The 14,317-nt window shown below is 39.1% G+C and overlaps 1 protein-coding gene across 1 annotated transcript in view; it reads right to left on the bottom strand.

Annotated features, from left to right (window-relative positions):
• Window positions 1-14,317, bottom strand: part of FAM160A1 (family with sequence similarity 160 member A1) — a 273,216-nt gene that overhangs the window by 181,685 nt on the left and 77,214 nt on the right. Inside the window, exon 2 of the mRNA XM_017520081.2 lies at window positions 9,913-10,038. The gene's annotated coding sequence lies outside the window, so the exon portion shown is untranslated. The remainder of the gene's footprint in view (window positions 1-9,912; window positions 10,039-14,317) is intronic.

Below are 14,317 nucleotides of genomic sequence, written 5' to 3' on the forward strand. Positions count from 1 at the left end.
TTTTCTTTGAGATAGAGTCTTGCTCTGTCACCCAGGCTGGAGTGCAGTGGCATGATCTCAGTCGTCTGAGTAGTTGGAATTACAGGTGCGCATCACCACACCTGGCTCATTTTTGTAATTTTAGTAGAGACAGGGTTTCACCATGTTGGTCAGGCTGGTCTTGAACTCCTGACCTCGTGATCCACCCACCTCGGCCTCCCAGAGTGCTAGATGCTGGGATTAAAGGCATGAGCCACTGTACCCAGTCAGTGGATTTTTATCTATTCTGCCATTCTGCATCTTTTAAGTGGAACATTTAGGCCATTTACAATCAACGTTAGTATTGAGATGTAAGGTACTGTTCTACTCATTATGCTAGTTGTTGCCTGAATACCTGTGTTTTTTTCATTGTGTTAACGTTTTATAGGTCCTGTGAGATTTGTGGTTTAAGGAGGCTCCATTTTAGTATATTTTGAGGTTTTGCTTCAAGATTTAGAACTCCTTTTAGCATTTTTTGTAGTGTTGGCTTGGCAGTGGGGAATTCTCTCAACATTTGTCTGAAAAAGGCTTTATATCTCCTTCATTTATGAAGCTTATTTTCACTGGATACAAAATTCTTAGCTAATAATTATTCTGTTTCAGGAATAAAACATACGACCCCAATCCCTTCTGGCTTATAGGGTTTCTGCTGAGAAATCTGAATCTGATAGGTTTTCATTTATAGGTTACCTGATGCTTTTGCCTCACAGCTCTTAAGATTCTTTCCTTTGACTTGATTTTAGATAACCTAATGACTATGTGCCTAGGTGATGATCTTTCTGCAATGAATTTCCCAGATGTTCTTTGAGCTTCTTGTATTTGGATGTCTGGATCTCTAGCAAGACCAGGGAAGTTTTCCTTGATTACTCCCTCAAATAAGTTTTCCAAACTTTTAGATTTCTCTTCTTCCTTAGGAAGTCCAATTATTATGTTTGGTCATTTAACGTAATCTCAAATTTCTTGGAAACTCTGTTCATTTTTTAAAATTCTTTTTTCTTAGTCTTTGTCAGATGCTTAATTCAAAAGCCTTAGCTTCAAGCTCTAAAGCTCTTTCTTCTATTTTTTAGATTCTATTATTGACACTTTCCAGTGTATTTTGCATTTCTCTAAGTGTGTCTTTCACTTCCAGAAGTTGTGATTGTCTTTTCTTTATGATATCTATTTCTCTGGAGACTTCTTCATATCTTGTATTGTTTCTATAATTTCTTTAAGTTGGTTTTCACCTTCCTCTGGTGCCTCCTTGAGTAGCTTAATAATCAACCTTCTGAATTCTTAATGTACCAATTAAAAGATTTCTTCTTGGTTTGGATCCATTGCTGGAGAGCTTGTGATCTTTTGGGGGCATTACAGAACCTTGTTCTGTCATATAACCAGAATTCCTTTTCTGGTTCCTTCTCATTTGGGTAGACTGTTTCAGTGGAAAGATTTGGAACTCAAGAGCTGCCATTCAGACGTTTTTTTGTCCCACAGAGTGATCCCTTGATGTGGTATTCTGCCCCTTCCCCCAGATATGAGGTTTCCTGAGAGCCAGACTGCAGTAATTGTTATTGCTTTTCTGGGTCTAGCCACCCAGTAGGGCTACCAGGTTCTGGGCTGGTGCTGGGGAATGTCTGCAAAGAGTCCTGTGATGTGATCCATCTTCAGGTCTCCAGCACCTGCTCTGGTGGAAGTGGGTGGGAAGTGAAGTGAACTCTGGGAGTCCTTGGTTTTAGTTTTGTTTAGTGCATTGGTTTTCTCAAACGCTGTATATGCTAGCCGTGAAGCTGTCAAATAAACAGACTCAGGACCTCTGGTTAGCCAGGGAGTTGCAAGCGGTAGAATTAACTGTGGTTTTCTTCTTCTTTGGAGCAGGGTTCTGTTATGAGTTGCTGTGGTTGGCCCCCAGTCAAGAGGTGGCACTTTCAAGAGAAAACCTGCTGCAGTAGTAGAATGGGGATACAATCTTGCCCTTCATAGGACAGGATAAATACTAGGGTTTCTCAGGTGACGGGTGGGACCATAGAACTCCCAAGAGTTTATGTCTTTTGGCTTTGGGTACCAGAGTGGGTAGAGAAAAACCATCAGGTGGGGACAGGGCTAGGGGTGTCTGAACTCAGACTCTCCTTGGGTGGAACTTACTGTGGCCACTGTGGGGGATGGAGGGTGGTTATCAGGCTAATGGAGTTATGTTCCCAGAGGGATTATGACTGCCTCAGCTACACCATACAGGTCATTGGGGAAGAGGGGGAAAAGTCAGCAGTGACAGATCTCATCCAGCTCCCAGCAATCCCAGTCTCACTCCTGTCATGCCCCCATAACAGCACTGAGTTTATATCCGGTAGCTGGTAAGCACAGCTGAGGTCTTACCCCAGGCTATAAGCCTCCCTGCTAAGAAAGCAAGCAGGGCTCTCAGGCCTCACCCCTCCCCACCTGCCCACCCCTTTGGCTGCAGCTTCTGCACTCGTATTTGTACTTCCTGTTCACCCCTCAACCCTAGATTCTACTCAGGAAAATTTGTGCTCAGTTAAAATTATTACAAAGTTCAGCTAGGAGTTTCCTTCACTCTGTGGCCCCTTCCCAGTTCTGCTGGCTGCCTTCCCTTCCCCAAAATCCTTTTGAGGTAAGGCCAGGAATGGCTTCCCTGAACTTGAACTGGGGACCTGGAGTGCCTACGGGGCTCTTCCCACTGCTGCTTCTACTTTTATATTTCACTCAGCCCCCTAAATCCATTTCGGTTATAGGTAAGCTTAAATCCTCCTCCTGTGACCTGGATTTTCAGGATTTTCAGGTTCCCAGTGGGGTGTGGATTCAGAGGCAGACTTTTCTTCCTCTCATACCTTGGGAACTCAGTTTTTCAGCTGTCATGCAGAGTTTGCAGTGGTAAGCTGCTTCTTTCAAAGGGTATGTGAATTCTTTCGGTTTTCCTGGTATGTTCCTATGGTGGTTCTTGGAGCAAAAGTTCACAGTGTGAGTCTCTACATGCTGTTCTGTCTAAATGAGAGCTGTCTGTTAATACTGTCTCTTATCTGCCATTTTCCCACTCTCTCTCCACTAGCTAGAGTTATTTTACAAAGACAGGAAACATGTAGAATTGGTAGAAATCAGTTGGCTCATTTAAATATTAATTTGTCCTTTCATATAATCAATATTAAATACTTATGTTGGGTGATAGACACACAGAAATAAATAAGATGCAGCTCACAGTCTAAAAGAGATAACTGAACAAACAACTAAAACAGTTTGATGAGTCAGATGAAAGAAAAAGAATGGGATACTATGGCAGCATTTGTAATCCCATTATTGGGTATATACCTAAAGGAAATTAAGTTGTTCTGCCAAAAAGACACATGCACTCACATGCTAATCACAGCACTATTCACAATACTAAAGACGGAATCACCCTAGGTGCTCACCAACAGTGGATTGGATAAAGAAAATGTGGTATATGTACATGATGGAATATTATGCAGCTATTTAAAAAGAATGAAATTACATCCTTTGCAACAACATGGATGCAGTTGGAGGTCATTATCCTAAGAGAATTAATGCAAGAACAGAAAACCGAATACCATATCTTCTCATTTATAAGTGGGAACTAAATATTGTATACACAGGGGCAAAAAGATGGAAACAACAGACACTGGAGACTATTAGAGACAGAAGGAGGGGGAGAAAGAGCTCAAAAATTACCTATTGGGTACTATGCTCACTACCTAAGTGAGGGGATAATTCATACCCCAAACCTCAGCATCACACAGTGTACCCATGTAACAAACCTGCACATGTGGATAAATGAGAAGCATTGCCCACAATGGATGACTGATTGTGGAGGAGCTACACTGGTGAATGCAGAGGTGTGGCATGATTAGAATACACTGGGCATAATATAAAGAAATGAATGGAAAGAAGACACCAATTATAGTAGTTGAGAAGAGAGATGATGAAGGCCTGCACCAGAGCACTTACAATGGAATGCAGAGAAGTAGAAGTGTAGTTTTAAGAGAGATTTAGTAGGTGAACTCGAGAGTCTCAAGCAGATATGCAGAGGGGAAGAGAATGCAGTAAAGGATAATCCTATATTTCTGGCTTGAGCTACTGACAAAGAAAGGCATGAAAGCACAGTAATTAGAACTACATGCTGTAGAACCAGACAGCCTGGCTTGAACTTCATCTCTACTAATTAATACTTTTGTGACCTTGAGATAATTTCTTAAATTCTATGTGGTTCGGTTTCCTTATCTGTACAATGAGAAAAATAATAGAATCTATCTCAAAGGATTTTGTAAGGAATTACATGAAAGCTCTTAGTGCCTGACACACAGGAAGCACCTGATAAATGTTAGCTACATTTGGTTGATGGCTGATGGTGATGCCATTCACCAATACAGGGAATATGAAAGAAGGCACAGATTTCAGGTGTGAAGAACAATGAGTTCCATGCCAGACATGATAACCTGACCTGACTGTGGGACACTGAGTAGACAGCTGATACGGGGCTAAAGCTTAGGAGAGAGTTGTGGGATCAGATGCTACTTTATAAGGGGGATGCTAAAGTGATATCTGAGGAAGTCCCTAGACAACATGAAAAAGCAGGCCCTGAGGGAAGAACATGTGGGTGAGATGTGGAAGTAAGAAAAAAGCTTAGAAATTTCCTAAATCCGAGGGGTAGACAGAGGAAAAAATGATTGAAAAGAAGAGGAAGACTCACAAACAATACTTCTAATAAAGAAGTACCATAAAAACTAAAGAAAAAAACAAAAATATGAATGACATTGAGATGAAGAAAACATACCATCATCCACAGGGAACAGGCTTAGAGACAAGAAATAAAGGGCAGGGACAAAAAGATACATCTCAATAAAAAGTGGCATCCCCTAGAATAGCGCTTTAAAGTTTACTATTTGAAAGAATTATCTAGAAGAACTACATAATGAAATCTCCAAGTTTATAAGGGCCAAAGGCTCTTTTCCTTACCAAGAGGAGAAGCCCCAGAAAAATATTATATAGTAGGCAAGAAAACATTGGGGTTTTTTTGTTTTGTTTTGTTTGAAATGGAGTTTCGCTCTTGTTGCCCAGGCTGGAGTGCAGTGGTGTGGTCTTGGCTCACTGCAACCTCTGCCTCCAAGGTTCAAGTGATTTTCCTGCCTCACCCCCCCGAGTAGCTGGGATTGCAGTTGCCTGCCACCACGCCCATCTAATTTTTGTATTTTTAGTAAAGATGGGGTTTCACCATGTTGGCCAGGCTGGTCTCGAACTCCTGACCTTAAGTGATCCACCCGCCTCGGCCTCCCAAAGTGCTCGGATTACAGGCGTGAGCCACCATGCCTGGCAAGAAAATGTTTTTCAAGGCAAGAAATCAGAACATAATCTGGCTTCAGCAAAAAATAATCCAAACTGCATTTTGCAAATAAATTTCTGGCCCCAAGTTTTCAGTTACTAAACCCAAAGAGCCATTTTAAATCCTATCAATTTTGGGCTTGAAGAAAGTGAGAGACAACCATTTAATCCATATTATAGATACGAGAACTATTTTGGAGAGTTTGTTGAGATGCATATAAACTGAGTTATCCAAGACCTCCTGAATCAAAATCTCTTGGTATGAAGTCAGGAAAAATCATCTGCTTCTTGAGATGTTTAAAACAAGCTCACCAGGTGATTGAGGTGAACATAGTTTGAGAACCCCTAGTCTATCTGCTCAAGAGACCAAAACAAGAGATAATAAATGGCTTGCACAACAGCGCATAACAGAATCACCTAGAGCAGGGGTCCCCAACCTCCAGGACTTGGATTGGTACCAGTTTGTGCCCTATTAGGAACCAAGCCACCAAGCAGGAAGTGAGCAACAGGTGAGCATTACTTCCTGAGCTCAAACTTCTGTCAGATCAGCGGTGGCATTAGATTCTCACAGGATCTCGAACCTTATCGTGAAGTGCACATGTGAGAATCCAGGTTGCGCACTCCTTACAAGAATATAATTGATGCCTGATGATCTGAGGTGGAACAGTTTCATTCTCAAACCACCCCATCCTCATCACTTATGGAAAAACTGTCTTCCACAAAACCAGTCCCTGGTGCCAATAAAGTTGGAGACCGCTGACCTACAGGGTTTGTTAAATATAAATTTCAGCCAGGCACTGTGACCCACACCTGTTATCCCAAACTTTGGGAGGCTAAAACAGGCAGATTGCTTGAACCCAGGAGTTCAAGAAGGCAGGTCAACATTATGAAACCCATCTCTACAAAAAATACAAAAATTAGCCAGGCATAGTGGCATGTGTCTGTCATCCCAGCTACTCAGGAAGCTGAGGTGGGAGGATCGTTCAGTGAGCCAAGAACATGCCACTGCACTCTAGTCTGAGCAACCAGAGTGAAAACAACAACAACAACTCTGAGCTCCACCCTCCGAGTTTCTGATTCGGCCCAAGAATTTACATTTCCTACAAGTTCCCAGGTGAACTTTGCACTGTTCATCTGAGGACCGCACTTTGAGAACCTCTAGTCTCGACTAGAGTTGTTACAGACTTCTCTCTGAGTACATCAGTTCAGTGTGGCGCTACATACATCCTTAAAGACCAAGACAAGGGTATTTCAGAAAATGATGTTAAAAAATGAAAACATGACCAAACTTAAATTATATATATTTATTTTAGGTCATTCTGGTCAATTAGAGCAGATAAAAAAAAAATGGAAAAGATCCAAACTATGCTAGAAAGAAATTATAAGGGCCATAGAATATGTGAAGAGACAAAAATAGATGAATAAATTTAAAAGACTAAATTTACAAAAGAAGGTAGAGAGAGATAACTTAAAAATCGATAAAAAAAAAGATATGTGCAAAATGAACAAATTTCAGATTTAGCATTATGTAGGTGGTTTGATTATTTGAGTCTTAACAAGTCACTTTTTAGGTATCTTTTTGTGTTATTTACTAAAACAGTTTTGAGGCTAGATTTTTATTCAAAATCATTTTTGAAAATGGCTTCCCACCGGCTCCACACAAAGCCAGGGAAGCCACAGAGAAACATTCTTTACTAACCATCCCAATTCTGCATGACTCAGACATTCCCAGCATTACATTAGAAAGGACAGCCTTCTAATGCTGTCATAACTGCTATTCTTTTCTCATGTAGACGATTCTTAACCCTGGAACAGCATATTCAAATAACAATTCTCTCAAAACAGTTCAGAATATCTGTAATTGTCTGTACCTGCTATTTGTCTCACTGTTCTGAGAACACATCCAAAATTCATAACAGATGAATTCTACTGACAGCCACTCCTCAGGACTATCATACACATTTTGCATCATACTATCTTCAAGCTTTCAGAGTCCATCTTCAAACCCATTTTCCACTTGTGCTCCTTGTTATGCTACCTTTAGTATCCACCATCATTTCCTCAGAAGAAAACAATACACCCAAGTGTTAGATCCTTTCATTATCCAAGACAGTCCTACAACCACCTTAGCTGCTTCCTCTACCTTCTTAGTATCCTTGCCAGGCCTTTCCCTTCACACATAGTTGCTTTTGTACTCTTCACACCCCACTCCCAACAGTCTCCTGCACAACCCAAAATAACCTCACATCTAAGGCAACAATATTTGGTTTCTGAGCTTTTCAAAACCAGTATAATGTCATTCTATTCATACATGCCACTTTCTAAAGCTAAGAGGCAAGAACATGTTCCAAACAACTTCTATTGCACAGACAGGTGAATGGTTGTAAATAACTATAGATTTTTCCCAGGATTCACGAGAGGTTAATTCTTTATCATAAGAATGTTGATTCTACTTAGGACCTTGAAATTAAAACTCCCTAAAACATTAGAGGATCTCCCATTGGTTGTGTGACATGGTAAAAACCCCATAAAACTGGACACCTCAACCATACCTCAGCTTTCTGTTGAAACTGCTCTCTATAACCCAAATGTGAATAAGTAATTAAGGACTATAATCACCACCTTACCCAGACAATGTGTAAACAAATGCTAATCTTGACTTTTGTAAATCACTTAAGTAACAACCAGAATGTCAAAAAGGTCCCTGGCCCTCAGAATGTCCGGAGCCCCTCACCCCATCTTCACCCAGGAATCCAATGGAATGTCCGGAACCCTCTCACCGCCACCACCCCCCTCACACCCAAGGTGATTTTTACGGGTATAAAAGGGTCTTGACACCCTCCTTTCGGGGCGCCCCTCACCCCATCTTCACCCAGGAATCCACTGGAATGTCCGGAACCCTCTCACCGCCACCCCCGCCCCTCTCCCTCACACCCAAGGTGATTTTTACGGGTATAAAAGGGTCTTGACACCCTCCTTTCGGGGCCACGGGTTGGAGAGACGTGAGTCCTCCGTGGCCGCCGGCAATAAAGACCCTGTAATTTGGCATACTTTTGTCTTGGTGTTGACTTTCTGTGCTCGGTCCAGTACAACAGTTGGAGTTAACTGGGAAAAGCCCTGTAACAGGGGACACACACACACATTCCAACCTTAAGACCAAAACTCAGAGTTCATCAGAGTCAAATCTCAAATTTAAGAAGTCATTATCCAACAAATGACTAACACAAAATTTAAACACAAACTCAATGCTTATTAACAATTATTAAATCTTAGCCTAAAATGAGCTCCAAATTTATGCAATAACACTTTGTTCCTGAAATATCTTAATTAGAAACAGGACTTCATGAGAATTCCTACATGGACGTAAAACAGCTATTTATGATTATCGGCTTTTCTTTTCCTTATTCTAAACTGTCTAAAATGACAGGACTTGGAAGAGTAGAGGAAAGGGGAGGTTAGGGAGAGAGTTGTTAAAGGATACAAAATTACAGCTGGATAGTTAACTATAGTCATTCTAACATGGTATAGAACAGGAGAACTTAATCCTCCTATCTATCTGTAATTTTGGATTCTTTAACAAATCTTTCCCCAACCCTCCCTTCCCCCTACTTTTCCCAGAAAAGCACACAATCATAAATAGCTGTTTCGTGTCTATACAATAACTACACTAAATTTTTTAAAATACAAAGATCATAGGTAGAGGTCTGATTTTACTGGATCAGGTTGTCAATCTCTGCTGACATTCACCTGCAAAATGCAGATATCCAAGTCCTGCCCCTACTATTTTGATTCTGATTTTGATACATTAGTTTCAGGCCTACTAATATGAAATTTTTAATGTGTATTTTTAACAAGCATTCTAGTAATACTTTGGGAAATACTGCAAAACACTTCCCTCAAGAAGATCATTTATAAGAGGCAAATTAGAAAGCCTTAGAAGCATATCTAATAAGGAAGTTTCTGATTAACATAGGAACTCTACTACAATACTGACAGATTGACTGATTGATTTTAATAAGAAAGAATATCAACATTTATACAGTCAAATAAACAGTATGTGCCTCTGTAAATTATGTAGCCTGATCAATTATTTTAACAACACTACCATTGCTTGAAACTCAGAGTCACTTCTCAGAATTTATTTTCAATACAATGTATGAGTCTTCAAATTACAAAAAGAAAAACTGGTTTTCTTATGTAATTGCTCCTTCTGGGTTTTGATCAAAATTAGAGAACCGCAGGTATGATCATCACCCAACCTCTAAATAAGTTAAGACTTTTCCTAAATATATCCTTACAAGGTTGAGATTTGCCACCAGAGAAAACAGGACGCTTAAAAGAATGCTACCAGAGAATCAAGAGGCAACTCTTAAGATTTTTTAAAATGCTTTGCATAGAGGATAGAATATAGCCTCTCCATAAGACTACTTTAAACAAGATAATGTTCACTCGGATGTGTAAGTTCAAGCAGACTTGCTTTAAAAAAAAAAAAAAAAGCAAAAAAAAAAAAAAAAAGTATAACATATTATTGAGCACTACTGAACACATGTCAATAATAATGAGAAAAGAAGACATTACCTGGGGCTGCTGTCTTCAATAGCCTACTGCTGGGTTGTATTTGCTCACTTCACTCTTCAGAGGAGCGGAAAAGATTTCTCTAGTATTTGGCTCTGCTGGAAACCCCTAGAAGAAGACTTTAAAAATCTATGGAGAGAAATAAAAATAATAATTAATAAACTGCAAAATCCAATCTGAGTATCCCTATTTTTTCTCCTCTCCCATTTACCACTACATGTTGTACACTGAGTGGGTTCTCCCAGTGTGCATTTGTCTTCATCATAAAAAATAAATAAATAAGCAAAAAGCAAATGTTTATTTAGAAATCTGAAAGCTAGCCAAAAATGAGAAACTCCTGCTGGGTAACAGAAAATAGAAAAGGATTCTTCCATCTTATAAGAGATGGCAACAATTATATGCTTCTTTTAGGAGTGAAAAAAAGTGTGAAAGTAAATCCACATCCATGGGTCAACAGAATCACATTAAGTTAATAATGATAGTATAATATAAAATAGCAAAGAAAGGAGCACAAATAACTTTTACAAACAATTTCCAAAAAATGCACAATATTCCCAAATATTTCCAGGTAACTCTGACCTATCAATCTAGATACTGACAATTGAAAGTTCAGGTTTTTGCAATCCAATGGGCAAAGTCTACTTTGGTCTTAGACACACATCTCCTATCATCAGGCCTAACTGGTCTTAGATACACATCTCCTATCATCAGGCCTAACTGTCACTATAACACAAATGTGTGGCTTAATGCCTACTGTACAACCAGGAAATCATGAGCTTGAAGAGAAGCGGGCTAGTAAATTATCCTATCTGGTAGAAACACATAGAACAAAACCTAGAGGTGTCCAGGACAGCAATAAAAAGATTTAGAGAGACTAACCCTTAGCAGTTAGGCAGAAGCTAACATAAATACTAAACAAAACCACAGGAAGCCGCTATTCAACATCACAATAAATGGAAGCCAGAAAAAAAGTCCAAGAAAGCACATTTTTTAAGGAAACAATAAATACTATACTTAAATTAAAACATGGAAACAGGCTGCTTTGCTTATGGAGTAGCCACTCTTTTATTCCTTTACTGTCTTAATAAACTTGCCTTCACTTTACTCTATGGATTGGCCCCATATTTTTTCTCGCATAGGTGCAAGAACCCTGTCTTAGGGTTTTAAAAAAAATAAACATAGAAACTATTTAAATGCCAATAACTGAAGAAGTCAAGTAAACTTGCCACAACTACATAATTTACTTAATCACAATTTTGTCAGCCATTAAAAACTCTTCATTCCACAATCTGTATATATAAATATACTTCAAAACATCAAACCATGATAAATACATATACAATTTTATGTCAATTTTTTTTTTTCTTTTAAGACAGAGGCTCACTCTGTCGTTAGGCTGGAGGGTAGTGGCGTGATCTTGGCTCACTGCAATCTCTGCCTCCCGGGTTCAAACAATTCCCATGCCTCAGCCTCCCCAGTAGCTGGGAGCTAAAGGCACTCACCACCATGCCTGGCTAATTTTTTGTATTTTTATATTTTAGTAGAGTCGGGATTTCACCATGTCGGCTGGGATAGTCTCGATCTCCTGACCATAATCTGCCCGCCTCAGCCTCCCAAAGTGCTGGGATTACAGGTGTAAGCCACCTCTCCAAGATAATTTTATGCCAATTTTTAAAGTAATTTTAAAATTAAAAAGAAAGATGTTATAAGTTATAATAAAATGGGAAAATGTAGTTTATAATACAAAGTGGAAAGAAAAAGCAGAGTATAATGTTGGAATTACATGTGATCACAACTACTTATGCAAAAGAAAAAAACAAGATGCAATTTCTTCTGATATAGTTTATAAATATTAGGTTAAATAGTTCTCAACTTTAGATGGGTTGAGGGGAGCAATTCAAGTCGGTCCTATACAACAAGTATGTCTTTTCAAAATCTCTACACAGCCAGGATTTCTCAAGCCCCAAAAGGTACGCCATTCATTCATATAATAATTTTTCTGCAATAGTCCAATATCATAAAAGATGGCCCTAGAATTCTCTACAAAAGTTGTGCCCACCTGGGAACTATAAGTATCGCCTCATAACCAAATCTCTGGGCTTTAGTCACAAGAGGTTTTACAAGTAACAGAATTCCACCTCTTCCATATCTCACATGAACAGTTTTATCATCACCAGCTGGAGAGATACAGACTCTTTTACCTACTCTTAAGAATTACAGATTGCTGCCAGATGCTTTTCAGGTGATTTCAAGCCTTTTCTCATCTTGCAACTTGTGAATTATGAAAGGGCATCCCTAATTCATGAGAAACAGTTCTCCCATCTCAGTGTCCATTATCATATATCCTTCCCTTACACTCTACAATTTTAGGCATTCGCACACATATGCTTTTACTTAGGTAATAAGGCATTGCTGGGTATCAGTTAAGAGTTTTACTAAGAACCACTGTTAATTTTACCATCATGATTCTGCCAGCAGCAATGCTTCGGGACTTCAAAGGAAGCCGAGTCCTTTGAGAGTAATGCACAGAATGACATGGATAGCAAGGTTAAATGGAATTCAAGTAAATTGAAAGAAGTCTCTTAAAATTCACTGGTTCTTGATAATTCTCTTGCTTGTCATCTCATTTAAAAACAAAATATGTCTCCTGCTAAAAAGGGGGGAGTTGGCAGTTAGCAATTTAGTCACACTCAAATCTCTCCCCAGGCAAATGCTTTTCTTCTAACAAAACATTCTACCTCCACATAATAAAATCAAATTCAGGCTCACAGTCCTTCTGTATAATAGCTATATCACATCCCTAATTTCAACAGAGGAACAAAATATAAAGCTCATTTCCAGATGGCATAAATTCAGTGAATTTAGACCTCTACTACGTCAAGTTCAGAAATAACGCTAATGGGCAGAGAGTACACAAAAGCACAGCAAAACCACCAAATGAACACTTTGTAGGGGTGGGGAGAGAGAATTAATATCTACATCATGGATTTCTCCATACATCAGAGAAACAAATGGGTGTGCGGAGCACTTTTATACAGGAGGTGTGGATTACCCATTGTATTAATTGATCTGTAATAAAATCAAATGCTTTCCTGGAGGATAATTAACCAACCAATCAATAAAGAGAAAAGTTTCAAACAATTAGACAAGTTTTCAAATACATGAAGCTTACTATGAGCTAATTATTGAAAGATTTCATTCTCAAAAACGACTGAACTGGGAGAGTAATACAATAGATTCACATGTGAAAACTCCCATAGTAGAACAAAACATTCTACACAAGTCCACAAACTTCACTGGTTTCATTAAGCACACTAATAATAACTTAAAGTCTTAAAATGGATGGACCCATATGGATCACCTAAATTCATTCCCTGGGTTTTACAGAGGATAAAACTGAAGCACAGGGAGGATGAGTGACCTGTTCAAAATTAAGTTGTGGTAAAAGACAAAGACAGAGGTAGGAGCCATGTCTTCTAACTCCCACAGTAGTGCTGTCTTCTCCATGTTAAGCTCACAATTCCTCAACAATCTACCTATTAAGTTGATTTCATTCCTCCTCTCAACAGCAAACCTTCTAAGGCTCTGGGAAAAGTTGAACCAAATGAAGCTTCAATCTTCAATTTCCACTCAATCAATCCCTGAGATTTAACATTAATTACATACAATTCTTTTTTACCCAAGAAATTCAGTGTAATTTGGATGACTTTAGGAGGGTCTCAACCACAAAACAAATTCTTGAATTGGAGCATATCACAAGGGAAGGAAAAGGAGGCAGGCAGAGACCACGAGTATCTTAGAAATACACCAAGAATACTGATTTTGGGAGGGTGAGGCGGGTGGCACCTGAGGTCAGGAGTTCAAAACCAACCTGGCCAACATGGCAATCCTGTCTCTACTAAAATACAAAAATTAGCCAAGTGTGGTGGTAGGCACCTGTCCTAGCTATTTGGGAGGCTGAGGCAGGAGAATTGCTTGAACTCGGGAGGCAGAGGTTACAGTGAGCCGAGATGGTGCCGCTGCACTCCAGCCTGGGTGACAGAGTGAGACTCCATCTCCAAAAAAATAAATAAATTAAATTAAATTAAATTAAAAAATGAATAATGAAGGTGAACAAAACCAAATTCTAGTTTTAAAGTGATGCTTCCCAATGTGACAACTACTCCTAAGGTGTTTTTTTAAAATAGTCATTAAGTTTCTGTAATTAAATAAATTTGGGAAAATGCCACATTCTAAATGTACCTCTTGAATATTTACAAAGCACATTATGTATATTAAGACTCTAAGAAGGCCTCGTAGAAAAGAAGCCTGCTCAGTTTTGTTTAGCCCAATATTATTTGATATCTTTGGTTTGCTGAGCTAGTATTGATAACCTCCAAGAAACATACTTCAGGAAGTATAAACAGCG

The sequence above is a fragment of the Cebus imitator genome, unplaced genomic scaffold (assembly GCF_001604975.1).
Source record: "Cebus imitator isolate Cc_AM_T3 unplaced genomic scaffold, Cebus_imitator-1.0 Scaffold800, whole genome shotgun sequence".
Lineage (NCBI taxonomy): Eukaryota > Metazoa > Chordata > Mammalia > Primates > Cebidae > Cebus > Cebus imitator.